Raw genomic sequence first — 14577 nt, forward strand, 5'->3', positions numbered from 1 at the left:
TCCATGTTCACTCACCAGTTGGTATTGTTCTTGTGTATCGGCGTACTGCCTTATGTTAGTGTCGTGTTCTTGGGTTTGACGTTTCACCTGCACTTGCTTCCGACTCACCGCCCCATCATTACAGCCATACTGCTCAGATACATGGCAGCTACATTAGCTGGCTGAATACTCACTATTTGCTATGGGGCAGCAGAGAATGTAGAGAGTTCGAGTAACATATTTCTATTCCCATCGAAACCAAATTTGGGTCATAATACATTTAAGGTAATGTTTAATATTGGGGTCGGTATAAAATTCTTATGGATTGTGTCAAGTGTCTTAATAATTTAAAGTAGTTGGTCTTGCCGGTAGTGGACTTACATGTCTAGGAATATCCATCACTCATATATCATCATCCTTTTAGTAGTATAGCAGTGGTAGGGTGTAATAGTAGCAGTGGTAGGTTGTTGTAGTAGCAGTGGTAGGTTCAAACTTTATTTGCCACATGCGCCAAATACAACCAGTGAAATGCTTATTTACAAGCCCTTAACCAACAGTGCAGTTCAAGAAGAAGAAAATATTTACCAAGTAGGCTAAAATAAAAAGTAATAATTAAAAGTAACAAAATAAGAATAATGAGTCTATACTCAGGGGGCACCGGTACCAAGTCAATGTACAGGTATATAGGCTAGTTGAGGTAATCTGTACATGTTGGTGGGTGCTAGGCAACTTCTGGTGAAGCTGGAATTCAAATAAATAATCATAATCATAACAATTATATGAATTATCATAAGAATTATGGATATTAAACATCAAGGTACATACAAGTGTCTTATATCATTTGAAAGCTTAAATTCAGCCTGTAGGGAGGAGGTCAGAGAACTGGCAGTGTGGTGCCAGGACAACAACCTCTCCCTCAATGTGAGCAAGACAAAGGAGCTGATCGTGGACTACAGGAAAAGGCAGGCCGAACAGGCCCCCATTAACATCGACGGGGCTGAAGTGCAGGGGGTCGAGAGTTTTAAGTTCCTTGGTGTCCACATCACCAACAAACTATCATGGTCCAAACATACCAAGACAGTTGTGAAGAGGGCATGACAAAACGTTTTCCCTCTCAGTAGACTGAAAAGATTTGGCATGGGTCCCCAGATCCTCAAAAGGTTCTACAGCTGCACCATCGAAAGCATACTGACCGGTTGCATCACCACCTGGTATGGTAACTGTTCGGCATCTGACCATAAGGCGCTACAGAGGGTAGTGCGAACGGCCCAGTACATCACTGGGGCCAAGCTTCCTGCCATCCAGGACCTATATAGTAGGTGGTGTCAGAGGAAAGTCCATACAATTGTCAGAGACTCCAGTCACCCAAGTTGTAGACTATTTTTTCTGCTACAACACGGCTAGAGGTACCGGAGTGACAAGTCTAGGACCAAAAAGGCTCCTCAACAGCTTCTACCCCAAAGCCATTAGACTGCTGAACAATTCATAAAAATCGCCACCGGACAATTTACATTGACCCCCCATAGACTGCTGCTACTTGCTGTTTGTTTGTTACCTATGCATAAAGGTTTTGTTCACATGGGCTACCGAGAACGTTATCCCACAGTCATCCAGAACAGCTGGTGCTCTCGTGCATGCTTCAGTGTTACTTGTCTTGAAGCAAGCATAAATGGCATTTAGCTCGTCTGGTTGGCTCGCGTCACTGGGCAGCTCACGTCTGGGTTTCCCTTTGTAGTCCATAATAGTTTTCAAGCCCTGCCACATCCGACGATCGTCAGAGTCGGTGTAGTAGGATTCAATCTTAATGGTGTATTCCTCAATTCCATTGGATGAATCCCGGAACATATTCCAGTCTATGCTAGCAAAACAGTCCAGTGCTGCAGCATCCGGGTAATCTGCCCACTTCCGTATTGAGTGAGTCACTGGTACTTCCTGCTTTGGTTTTAGCTTGTAAGCAGGAATCAGGAGGATATAATTATGGTCAGATTTGCCAAATGGAGGGCGAGGGAGAGCTTTGTATGCATCTCTGTGTGTGGAGTAAAGGTGGTCTAGGATTTTATTTCCCCCTGGTTGCATATGTCACATGCGGGTAAAAATGTGGTAAAACTGATTTAAGTTTGCCTGCATTAAAGTCCACGGCCACTAGGAGCGTCGCTTCTGGGTGAGCATTTTCTTCCTTGCTTATGGCCTTATAGAGTTGGTTGAGAGCGGTCTTAGTGCCAGCTGCACTTTGTGGTGGTAAATAGACGACTGTGAATAATGCAGATGAGTGTGGTCGACAGCTTCTCATAAGGTACTCTACCTCAGGCGAGCAGTACCTCGAGACTTCTTTAATATTAGACATTGCGCACCATTTATTATTGACAAAAATACACACCCCCCACCTCTTACCAGAGGTAGCGTCTCTGTTCTGCCGGTGCATGGAAAATCCCACCAGCTCTATATTGTCCGTTTCTTCGTTCAGCCACGTTTCGGTGAAACATAAGATGTTACAGTTATTAATGTCCCGTTGGTAGGATAATCTTAATAGTAGGTCATCAATTTTATTTTCCAACGATTGCACGTTAGTAAGGAGAATGGAAGGCACTGGGAGTCTGCTCGCTCGCCTCCAGATTCTCAGAATGATCCCCGATCTGTGTCCCCTTTTCCACCGCCTTTTCTTCACGCAGAAGTTTCTTCCAGTCCGTGGTGAGTAAACGCTTTTCTCATGTCCAGAAGTTATTTTCGGTCATAAGAGACGGTAGCAGCAACATTATGAACACAATAAGTTCATAAGTAAGTTACACAAAACGCAAAAAAATAGCTAAATTACACAATTGGTTGGGAGAATGTTAAACGTCAGCCATGTTCTTCGGCACCATCTTTTAACAAGGATATTGTAGTAGCAGTGGTAGGATGTAAAGTAGCAGTGGTAGGATGTTGTAGTAGCAGTGGTAGGATGTTGTAGTAGAAGTGGTAGGATGTTGTAATAGTCATAGTAGTATGGATGAGAGAAGAATTATTGAAATTGGAATTTCTTTACCCACTATTGTCCAGTGAGCAGAGAAAAATATGATTAAAAAGGCATCCATTATTTTCCTGAAGATATGACTGTGTATTTATCTAATAGTCAGTCATGTAACACATCATCATACAATACGCTACCCACCTGACAAGTATAAAGCTTTCTCTGATTTTTAATGTCTCATCTGCAGAGGAAGCTAAATACAGCAGCCTATTGATCTGGAGAGCTCTTGTAATCTCTGTTCCCTATCAAAGCTGCAAACAGGCCAGTGGTAATTGGCCCAGAGGGATGGCTCCATTAGTGTCCTCCAAAACGTTCAACGGCCACAGAGGAAGAACGAAACTATACATGATACAATTACTGCAACGCTAAAAGCTTTTTTTTATTGTTGTTGTTAAAGACTAGTAATGAGTAAAATATTTAGTGTCATCCTATTCTATCGGTTGTAAGAAATTGTTTTCTTTCCCTCGAATGAAAAATATTTCCTTACATTTCACTGACAGCTGAGTCTAAATGCAGTTACCTGCAGCTGTAGTGTCTCAATATGGAAGTCACACAGTAAGAGAGAGGGTCGTCCATTAATCCTGAGAAAATCCTACCAATTGGAAATATGAATGAAGTGTACAGGCACTGCTTTTTCAGGGAGAATGAATGGCACCATCAACATTTCTGCACTAGGTAAATGACACACTGCTTCTAATTTAAAGAATACATTCTGGCAATAAACTTGTGGGTAGACCTGACAATCTCAATTGGCTCGTTGAAAACATGAATTGAATTGTGTGCCAGATGGATACAATTTCAAAAATGGTAAAAGATGCATATAAAAGTCTTAGCAGCCTGTTAAACTGTTAATGAAACGTGCAGTCAAAGTTACTGTTTAAAAGCTACATCAAAGACAGCCCATGACTGAGTCAGAGTTCAAGAATGGCCTGATCAATGTTTTCAGAACAAAACTGCATTTGACGTCAGCACTTTGAAGCTAAAATCAACTCATAATAACTTTGGATATCATAATAATGATGATTTCCAATGAATAATTACAGATAAATTCCTAGACTGCACAACATTGTACTTTCGTCCAATTCCTATAATTTTTTACATGTGGTTTCTTACATCTGATGACAGGGATATAGCACAGACAGATTTTGGCACAGACTCTAATTAATTCTATGTAGACTGAGTTGGAAATGCTATGAAATTAAATGCTATGTTTTAGTTTCCATTTAAAGCAAGACTTTGACTAAATATAATCATGTTTTTCTAAAGCACATGTTGAATGTGACATTGCTACAGTGGGTATAGAAAGTTAACACCCCCTTTCAAAATGTTCCCCTTTTGTTGCCTTACAGCCTGAAATGAAAACACATAAAATCAGACTTTTCCCGGCTTTATTTACACACAGTAACCCACAATATCCAAGTGATTTTTTAAAATATTTTTTTACTCTGAAAATGAATTACAATTAAAATAGTCAAATACTCTATTTGGTTATGTGAACACCACCCTGAGTTAATACTTTTTGGAACCACCTTTTGCTTGAAATACAGCCATGAGTCTGTTTGAATAAGTCTCTACTAACTTTGCACACCTAGACTGTGCAATATTTTCCCATTCTTCCTTGCAGAATTGTTCAAGCTCGGTCAAATTGCATGGTGACCGCTCATGGACTGCACTCTTCAAGTCATTCCACCGATTCTCGATGTGATTTAGGTCAGGGCTCTGACTAGGCCACTGAAGGACATTCACCTTCTTGTCCTTCAGCCATTGTACGGTTGCTCTGAAGGTGTGCTTTGGGTCAATGTCATGTTGAAACGTGAACCATCTTCGCATTTTCAACTTCCTGGCAGAGGGCTGCAGGTCCTCCTCAAGAATCTGTCGGTATTTTGCACCGTCCAGTTTCCCTTCTATCCTGACAAGTGCTCCAGTCCCTGCTGAAGAGAAACACCCCCACTGTAGGATGCTGCCACCGCCGTGCTGTACTGTAGGCATATGGTGTTCTTTGGGTGGAAAGATGTATTGGGTTTTCGCCAGACATATCGTTTTGCGTTCCAGCCAAAAAGGTCTCTTCTGACCAGAGCACCTTTTGCCACTTGGCATCGGAATCTACAATGTGCTATTTGGCAAAGCTCAAACGAGACTTGATGTGGCTTTTTTTGAGGAGTGTTTTTTTTCCTGCCACCCTCCCATAGGGGCCAGATTTGTGGAGAGCTTGTGGTCACATGCACACATTGACCAGTCTTTGCCATAAAGTTCTGAAGCTCCTTCAAAGTCACCATTGGCTTCTTGGTTGCCTCTCTGATCAGTGTCCTCCTTGACCGGTCATCCAGTTTGGAGGGACGGCCTGATCTATACAGGGTCTGGGTGGTGCCATACGCTTCCACTTCTTAATAATGGTCTTAACTGTGCTTCGAGGGATAGACAAAGCCTTTGAAATCTTTTTATATCCATTCCCTGACTTGTGCCTTTCCACAACTTTATCTCGTAGATCTTTTGAAAGTACCTTTCTGCCCGTAGTGGATTCTTTGCTTTGAATTGCACTACTAAGCAGTGGAGTCCTGTATGAACAACTGTTTTAATTCTGAATTAATCAAAGTCACTACAATTGATCACCGATGGAAGACAATTAGCTTGATTTGTGATCTGGAAGGTGGTTAGTTATACCTCAGCAAGTTTGCAATTGTAATTCTAAGGGGGGTATTTTACTGTTTTATTTTTAATTAATTGTAGTTTTTTGTTCTTTTTTTTATTCCACTTGGATATTGTGGATTACTGTGAGTAAATAGAGCCGGGAAAAGTCTAATGTGTTTTCATTTCAGGCTGTAAGGCAACAAAAGGTAAACATTTCGAAATGGGGTGGTGACTTTTTATACCCACTGTGTTTGCTGCAAATTGTGACTTGTCAATGGAAATGACATACTATACAGTGTGTCCCACATCTGATGCATGTCTACTGTCAACTCAACATGTTTAAATTACGGATGTTCTAAAGCAACTTAGGCCTACAATGGTCTTGCATGCCATAGTAACAGCCACACATTTTTATGTTGGATCTAGGAAGCCATGGTTAGCGTGTCTGATGATGTGATATTTTGGGTGAGCGTGCGAGCACTGCAGTGTATCACAGACCAGCTCTGACACATGCCTCCAGGTGCTCACACATTGGTACATCTTAATCTTAACACATACTCTAATGACTGATGCTGACACAATGCCAAAATCCCTAAGACAAAAAACTAGCACATCTGGGGCATTTGTGAGCCCACTGGCATAGTCTCCTCTAATGTACAAACACTGCTTGAAACTGATACGATGAGAAGAGAGGGAAACATGCGCAACTCTCAATGGGCTCTGACATATTCTGAAACTATGTCTCCCTTAATTTAAAAGTACTACATTTTCCACAGTAAATGGAAGAATACTCCTCCTACTTGGAGGAGAATTTGAGGAAATGTGGGAGTCTCTGAGGATCCATGGATGCTCTGTGGCACTTTCTAATGGCTGTGAAGGTTAGACCCACTGTACAGTGTGATTAAAAAGATCTAAGTGTTCACATCACCCTTGTCTCAACGTCCTGGAAATTGACGTTTTGAAAGCGCAGTCATGATTCTGGCAGTGGCTTTTCCTTCCTTTGGGACTACGGCACTTTAAAACTAATAATGAAATGCATCGTCAGTGATGCTCTTCAATTTTCATCTGCTGCTGTTAAACTTTATGGAAGGTCACCACAGATCAATGAAATCTTATGATGACTTTATTGGGAGCACCTGTAGTGGGAACCATTAAGGCTGTATTGCAGCTAAATTCCTGAGAAGAAAAAAAATACATTATATGGCAATTTATCTGTTCAGTGATTACTGAAACATATACTGTTTGTGTGAATAGTTGAATGGACATATTTTCAGAGACAACAGTAGAAGTCCAATGCTCACGTCAAAGGTATTCCCTAATGGTCTTAACTCCCAAGCTAATCCTGTTATCATAGAGACGGGGTGAAATGGAGAAAAAACATTTAGTAAATTAAATCCCTTCTAATGAGAAAGTGCATGCTTTCATAAGCTTTTATCAATTAGCTGGCACAGTAACAAATATGTAAATGAGTATGCAGTGGTCTTTTTGCATCCTCCTAAATGTAAAACCCTTGATGACAGTATTATTAGCCTATTCATATCCATAACTAAGAAATGCCCGTTGTCCAGGTCCTGCGCGTTTGTCACTTCATGTTAAATGTGCCATTTGTATCTTTGTTTAAAATATATATAAACAGGCATGTTTTGATTACAATTCCAGTACTGTGAAAGAAGCAAAGGCCTCAAATCAGGGGTGTCAAACTAATTTTGTCCCGGGGGCTGCATTCGGTCTTCAACGAGGTTTGTGGGGCCGCACTGAAAATGTACAGTATTATATCGCCATGCCGTCAAAAAGTGCATCGTTTTGGGGATTTTTGATGCTCCCTGGCTGTCTAGCTTTCATTTCTGTGATTATTAGCAAGCTGGACTGTCACGTCCTGATCTGCTTCTCCTATTCCTGTTATCTTCTCCACCCCCTCCAGGTGTCGCTTATTTTCCCCAGTGTATTTATCTCTGTGTTTCCTGTCTCTCTGTGCCAGTTCGTCTTGTATGTTTCCAAGTCAACCAGCAGTTTTCCTGTTCTCCTGCTTTTTGCATTCTCCTTTTTCTAGTCCTCCCGGTTTTGACCCATGCCTGTTTCTTTGTACCCACCTGCCTGAGCATTCTGCCTGCCTAGACCACGAACCTATCTGTCACTTTGTACCTCCTGGACTCTGATCTGGTTTTGACTTTTTTGCCTGTCCACGACCATTCTCTTGCCTACCCATTTGGATTAATAAACATTGTAAGACACCAAGCATCTGCCTCCTGTGTCTGCGTTTGAGTCTCGCCTTGATATAGTCACAGTCAAGAAACTGTATGAATGTAGGTCCATTATCGTTTCTACACAGTTTCGATTTGGTTTCAGTGATTTTAAAGTATATTGAGTATTATTTTACTTTTACTTTTACTCAAACCTCCTCGCAGGGGTACTATCTACAGAAATTCTACAGAAACTTTGATACTTTCTACAGAAAGTTTGGCGAAGCATGTACATCACATAGACACATCATTCTATTCCATCTCATTCCCTTAAAAATAAACCCATCTTTTCCCCAAATATCTAAAGTGAAGTATGATAAATAGCAAATCCATGTCTGGTGTCAGCTTTAGCATTCGTTATTTACAATATAGACGTGTGGCTGAACTCTTTGACAGGTCACAGGTTACTTGGTCCAATAAATAGCAGTGGAGAACCCAACACCTCTGTAAACTGACAACTTGAAATGCGTACTCAGGAAGATGTGACAAGAGCTTTGCATAAAACACCTTTGTAAAAAGCCATCACACCACGTCCCCGTTAAATTTGGAGTATGAGTCTGAGTTATTCTCGTAGCACTAGGCTCTTTCCTGTAATATTTATGTCTACAGTATAGAGGACGCATGCAAATGGTAATTCACAATGTTTCATAATTGTATGTGCGTGGCATCAGGAGAGGGCAGACATAGATCATGTATGTGGCCAAAGCTTTTGTATTTAAATGAGCCTGTTCGTATGATCTAAAACTTTTCACTTCATACATTATACTGATTAGAAGGGAGCAGTAGTGTAGCTGCAGTAACTTTGCCCTGCAGGTCGCTCTATAGGGGTGATCTATGTACACTATATGGGTTGATGATTGAAGTCCAACTGCTGCTAAAGGGATTATTTTAACATAAGACTATAGATACTGTATCAGGGAATATGTTATTTAAGTCTGAGAAGAACCCCTGCAGCTTCACTCTCAAATGTGGTCCTCTGTAGCTCAGTTGGGAGTGCATAGCGCTGGCAATGGCAGAATTGTTGCTTTGATTCCCAGCACCACCCATATGTGAAATGTAGACATGTGTGACTGTAAGTCACTTTGGATGAAAGTGTCTGCTGAATGGCCTGTTATAAATATGACGTACACTTCAAAAAGACTGAAGGCAAGGTCACTATGAGATGGCTTCACTAGCTGACAGATGGGCAACCTATTGTACAGAGGTAGCACCCTGTCTGCGCCTTTTCTTTACTCTGTCAATACTGAGTACAAAAAGAAAATGGTGACACTCATTAATGAGCCCATTTTATTAACATACTAATATCCATGAAAGCTGATAAGGATTCCCCATTCCCCCTTGACGGCTCTTTGTAGTAATATCATTCTTTCACATGCAAATGCTGTCAGTCTGGTTGGCTCACCTGTGGTGTATTCGCAGGGCCAAGTATTCAGACATTATTTCCCACTTATAGGCTCATAAAGGATGAGATTTACATAAAAAGGGATAGAAATCCTGTCTGGGTGTGATGCAGTTTATAGACGCATATACACCATAACAATGAGAGGTACATTCAGCACAGTGATCTACAAATCCTGAATATTACACTTTGAGTGAGTATTTTGTTGCAACCTAAAATGCTTGGTGAAATACAGTTATTGACAGAGGGGACTAATGCTAGGGGAGGCTTGCTAGCTCAATGACATGACCACATCTACCCCTTGTGGCAGGAACCATGTACAACAGTTTATTTTTTTATTTTTTTATTTCACCTTTATTTAACCAGGTTGGCTAGTTGAGAACAAGTTCTCATTTGCAACTGCGACCTGGCCATGATAAAGCACAGTTCGACACATACAACAACACAGAGTTACACATGGAATGAACAAAACACACAGTCAATAATACAGTAGAAAAAAAAGAAAACAAAGTCTAGGGCAAGAACCAACAGTAAGGGCAAGAACCAACAGTAAGGGCAAGAACCAACAGTAAGGGCAAGAACCAACAGTAACTGTGTGAAAGAAAATCACACAAATTACTGGCAAATTATAATTGTTTGAGAAATTATTTGGCATTGTATTACTGCATTAGAGGTGTGTTCTCATTTAGTAGAGCAAATCAGGAGAACAAAATTAAGCCCGTAAATTAATTATATTGTCTAAAAAGGACTCGTGTTGCTCTGTCACCCTCCCTTACCCCTGTTGCTTAGCTCAAACAGTCAAAGTTCCCTCCCTTCTACAATGGTGGATTGTTGTTTTATAGGGGATGAGTAGGAGTATAAAATCACTTGGGAATTTGGTTTCTCTGGATTGCGCCCATAACTTATTATCTTTCTGTTGACACAGTTCGCTTGGACAACAGCAGCTTGGCCTCAAAAATGTCTCCTCGGTCATTTCAAATGGAAAAGTTCTTGGACAAGCTTCAGCATATTTGAGCATAGTGAAAAGGGTGGGATTCTGCAGCCACATATGTCCTGTGATAGGGATACAACCATTCCCTAAAATAAAGTGTTAGCTAACTCTAACAGTATCCTATGTTATTCAAACAAAAGAGCACCACATCACATGAAAACATCATTTTCATCACCAGAATACAGTATATTCTGAGGGGGTATAGCTCATAAAATCCAGAGAGCTTTAGTGGGAGGGATGGGACAGCTAAAACAAACCACTAAATATGCTCTGAACCCTTGGGCAGAGAAAGCCACATTCGCTGTGGTCATCACATGCATGCCAAGACTAACAGTTGACCTCACAATCCTGAGACGACTGCCACGCCTTGACGTGCTCCACAGCCTGATAGGGTCAGCTGCGTCAATGAGATCTAAAGAGCCATTTTTACACTGCGTATGCAAATTCAAGGCTATATGGTATTGTGTTTTTACAGTTTTCCAACGAACCTCTCTGTGCCCCTATGAGAGGTTAGAATAAATCGGCCGAGGGTGATGCGAAACCTTTGAGAAAACTGTGCAGCGTGGTCCGAGACCATGAACCCTGAGATGCAGTAAAATCTGGAAGTCATTTCCATTGCATTTTGGGATTTAGGATGCCATGCCCGCTTAATTTCCTTTGAGGAAATACAACCCGCGGGTATAATTATAGCGTTATTGTATATACAATCCCATATTGTTTATTCAATACAAATTAAAAGACAGCTCTCAAACGTATATTGCCAAGCAGATAAAGAAAGACCAGGTGGAATTCATTAGGTTGTGGCGCGTCCTCTCAAAAATGCTTTCCCTTTAGATATCAGAAATGAGGAAAATATTATTTAGAGAAGAGACAGGGAAAAGAAAAAAATATATATCATGTTCCGATATCCTTGAAAATCAAAAGAAACCTGAAAATAAGAAAAGGAAAAACAACCCAATTTAATTGAGTGATGTGTCTTACAATCACACAAAAAAAAGTAAATACAACTTTTTCTTTAACATGTTTATATTTCTTTTACATTTATTGGTCTGCAAACTATTTTGAGATTGAAAATAACAATATAATAGGGCAATTTAATGAATATTTTAAATGATTATGTCTGAACACAGGAGATAAATAAAATGAGATGCACATGAAAAGTTCTCCATAAGGATTTTTTGGGGATGTGTGTGAAAATAATCACAACGTGAAACAAATTACCTGGCCAAAAAAACCTTGGTAAAATGTATAATAACTGTCATGAATAAGCATGAATAAAATATTTCTAAATAATGTACAATGTAATAATGACATATTGTGTGTTTCAGTATTTATGAACATTTATAAACATTTCTACATTTTATAAGAATTACAATCAATCTATAACATTATTATTTATAAAATATTTATTCACATTTGTTCACATTATAGAAATGTGTAACAAATCCTTTGCTGGTGTTTAGGGTCATAGTGCACCCACAGCAGTGCCCTGGACCTCTGTTCTGTTGAAAGGCCTGACACAGTGAGAGAAAATCATAAAAGGCCTTCGGGTCGGAGCAGTGAGAGGTGGACTTCTGAGCATGCTCTATCAGGTGTAAAGTGCACTGAGCAGATATAGTTCCTGTGCTGAGGTCATTCAGGCTACATGTCTGCCCAGGGGAAAAAAATGCATTTGAAAAGAAAAAGGTACAAGGAGAAATTATGGCACTCATTTATCACAAAGTTCAATATAGCCCTGAGGGCGAGAGACCAAAAACAAGGTTCCTTTTGAAGGTTTGAGCGAGTTAAGTGGTAAGACGACACAAAGCACGTCTAGTTATTATGAGGGTTATTGTATAACATTTGAGGATATCATTGAATAAAACAACAGCTAAGACTGAGAAACTAACGCTCTCTCAGGAGTTAAATTGATGGAGGCTTTCGAGATTGTTACTTGGTGCATCAAAAATACAGTTAATCTAACTGTATTGGTCCCAACAATTTCCCTTCCTAATGTGTCAAATAGCGTGAGTAATTGTCAATCCAACACTAACTGCTATCTTTCAAGCCCCAGAGTAGCTTAATATCTCGATAAAGGAAGTACTTTTATTGTGGCTAAATATGTTCATTTTAATCATAATGTAATTTGTAAATGGATGTTTATACAGTCTAATGTGTTAAATCAGGTTGTTTCTTTAATGTGCAGTTAAAGGGATAAAGCCCTCCCACAGTGAGTTACTTCTTTTTTCCCTATTCATATACCATTGTAAAAAAAGATTTTCTGTCTAATATTGTTGTATCATTCAATGATCATGTCTGTTCGTAGAAACCCACTTTATGTCTCTGTAGTACCTATGTAAGGAGGAGCCCCCTGCAATCAGTGTGGGTTTGATTACTTTTCCTCTTAAGTCCATGTTCCTGTGGAAGATGAATTTCCTCCTATGTGCTCACACAGTAGATATTGAGGCAGATCATGTTTTCACATCCATTAGGAGAACCATCTCATCCAATCATATCCTCATCCTGATCAGCAGCACTCAGCTAGGCTCCACTAGCAGCTGCCTGGTTCCCTTCTCTATTAACCTGTCATTGTCAGGGAACATACAGTATAATATGCCAGTACTGTGTTTGGTCACATCTAATGGCAATGGCATACATTTGTACAATTACCTGTTTAAGTACAAACCAAGCTTATTTTTTTTAAAAGTACCCCCTTTTTACTCCCAATTTCAATTATGGTCTTGTCTCATCGCTGCAAATCCCCAACGGGCTTGGGAGAGGCGAAGGTGGAGTCATGCATCTTCCGAAACATGACCCGCCAAACCGCGCTCCTTAACACCTGCCTGCTTAACCCGGAAATCAGCTGCGCCAATGAGTCAGAGGAAACACCATTCAACTGACGACCCGACGACGCTGGGCCAATTGTGCGCCGCCCTATGGGACTCGCGGTCACGGCCGGTTGTGACACAGCCACTCAGGAGGCCCACAAACCAGGCTTTTAGCAAAACAGCACATAAGCTGTAAAAGCAACATTTGAAAAATACTGAAAAGATCACATTATAATTTATCAGTAATGCAGACCCATTCAGGTAATATTCAAAGTCCAATATTTATCCAAAACGTTGATAAATGTATAAATCCATTTTTTTACAATTATTTTTGATTGCCATGAGTTCATGGTCATTGCTGTCTTTATGGAAATTCTAGTACCAAACTAGATATCTATACAGATACTACTTTGGTAGTTCTCCCTGTGCCAGGAATGCAATATGCTAATTATGCGTTAGCATTTCATAATTGCAATGGTTGAACACATCCCGTTTCAGTTAAGACCTAGATGCAGACAACGTTAAAGTAACAACAATTTATTAATCCAACAGGGACAGGCAAAAGACAAGTAAAGGGCATGCAGGGGTCAGTAATCCAGACACGTGGGGCAAAAGTACAGGACGGCTGTCACGGTTTTCCTCCTCTTCTGAGGAGGAGTAGGAAGGATCGGACCAATATTTATTTTTCTATTTCACCTTTATTTAACCAGGTAGGCAAGTTGAGAACAAGTTCTCATTTACAATTGCGACCTGGCCAAGATTAAGCAAAGCAGTTCGACAGGTACAACAACACAGAGTTACACATGGAGTAAAACAAACATACAGTCAATAATACAGTAGAAAAATAAGTCTATATACAATGTGAGCAAATGAGGTGAGATAAGGGAGGTAAAGGCAAAAAAGGCCATGGTGGTGAAGTAAATACAATATAGCAAGTAAAAAATAAAAAATAAAAATAAATAAAAATAAACACTGGAATGGTAGATTTGCAGTGGAAGAATTTGCAAAGTAGAGATAGAAATAATAGGGGTGCAAAGGAGAAAAATAAATAAATACAGTAGGGGGAGAGGTAGTTGTTTGGGCTAAATTATAGATGGGCTATGTACAGGTGCAGTAATCTGTGAGCTGCTCTGACATCTGGTACTTAAAACTAGTGAGGGGGATAAGTGTTTCCAGTTTCAGAGATATTTGCAGTTCCTTCCAGTCATTGGCAGCAGAGAACTGGAAGGAGAGGCTGCCAAAGTAAGAATTGGTTTTGGAGGTGACCCGAGAGATATACCTGCTGGAGTGTGTGCTACAGGTGGGTGCTGCTATGGTGACCAGCGAGGTGAGATAAGGGGGACTTTACCTAGGAGGGTCTTGTAGATGACCTGGAGCCAGTGGGTTTGGCGACGAGTATGAAGCGAGGGCCAGCCAACGAGAGCATACAGGTCGTAGTGGTGGGTAGTATATGGGGCTTTGGTGACAAAACGGATGGCACTGTGATAGACTGCATCCAATTTATTGAGCAGGGTATCAAAGGCTAT

Source organism: Oncorhynchus tshawytscha, linkage group LG30 (assembly GCF_018296145.1).
Source record: "Oncorhynchus tshawytscha isolate Ot180627B linkage group LG30, Otsh_v2.0, whole genome shotgun sequence".
In the NCBI taxonomy this organism is placed as follows: domain Eukaryota; kingdom Metazoa; phylum Chordata; class Actinopteri; order Salmoniformes; family Salmonidae; genus Oncorhynchus; species Oncorhynchus tshawytscha.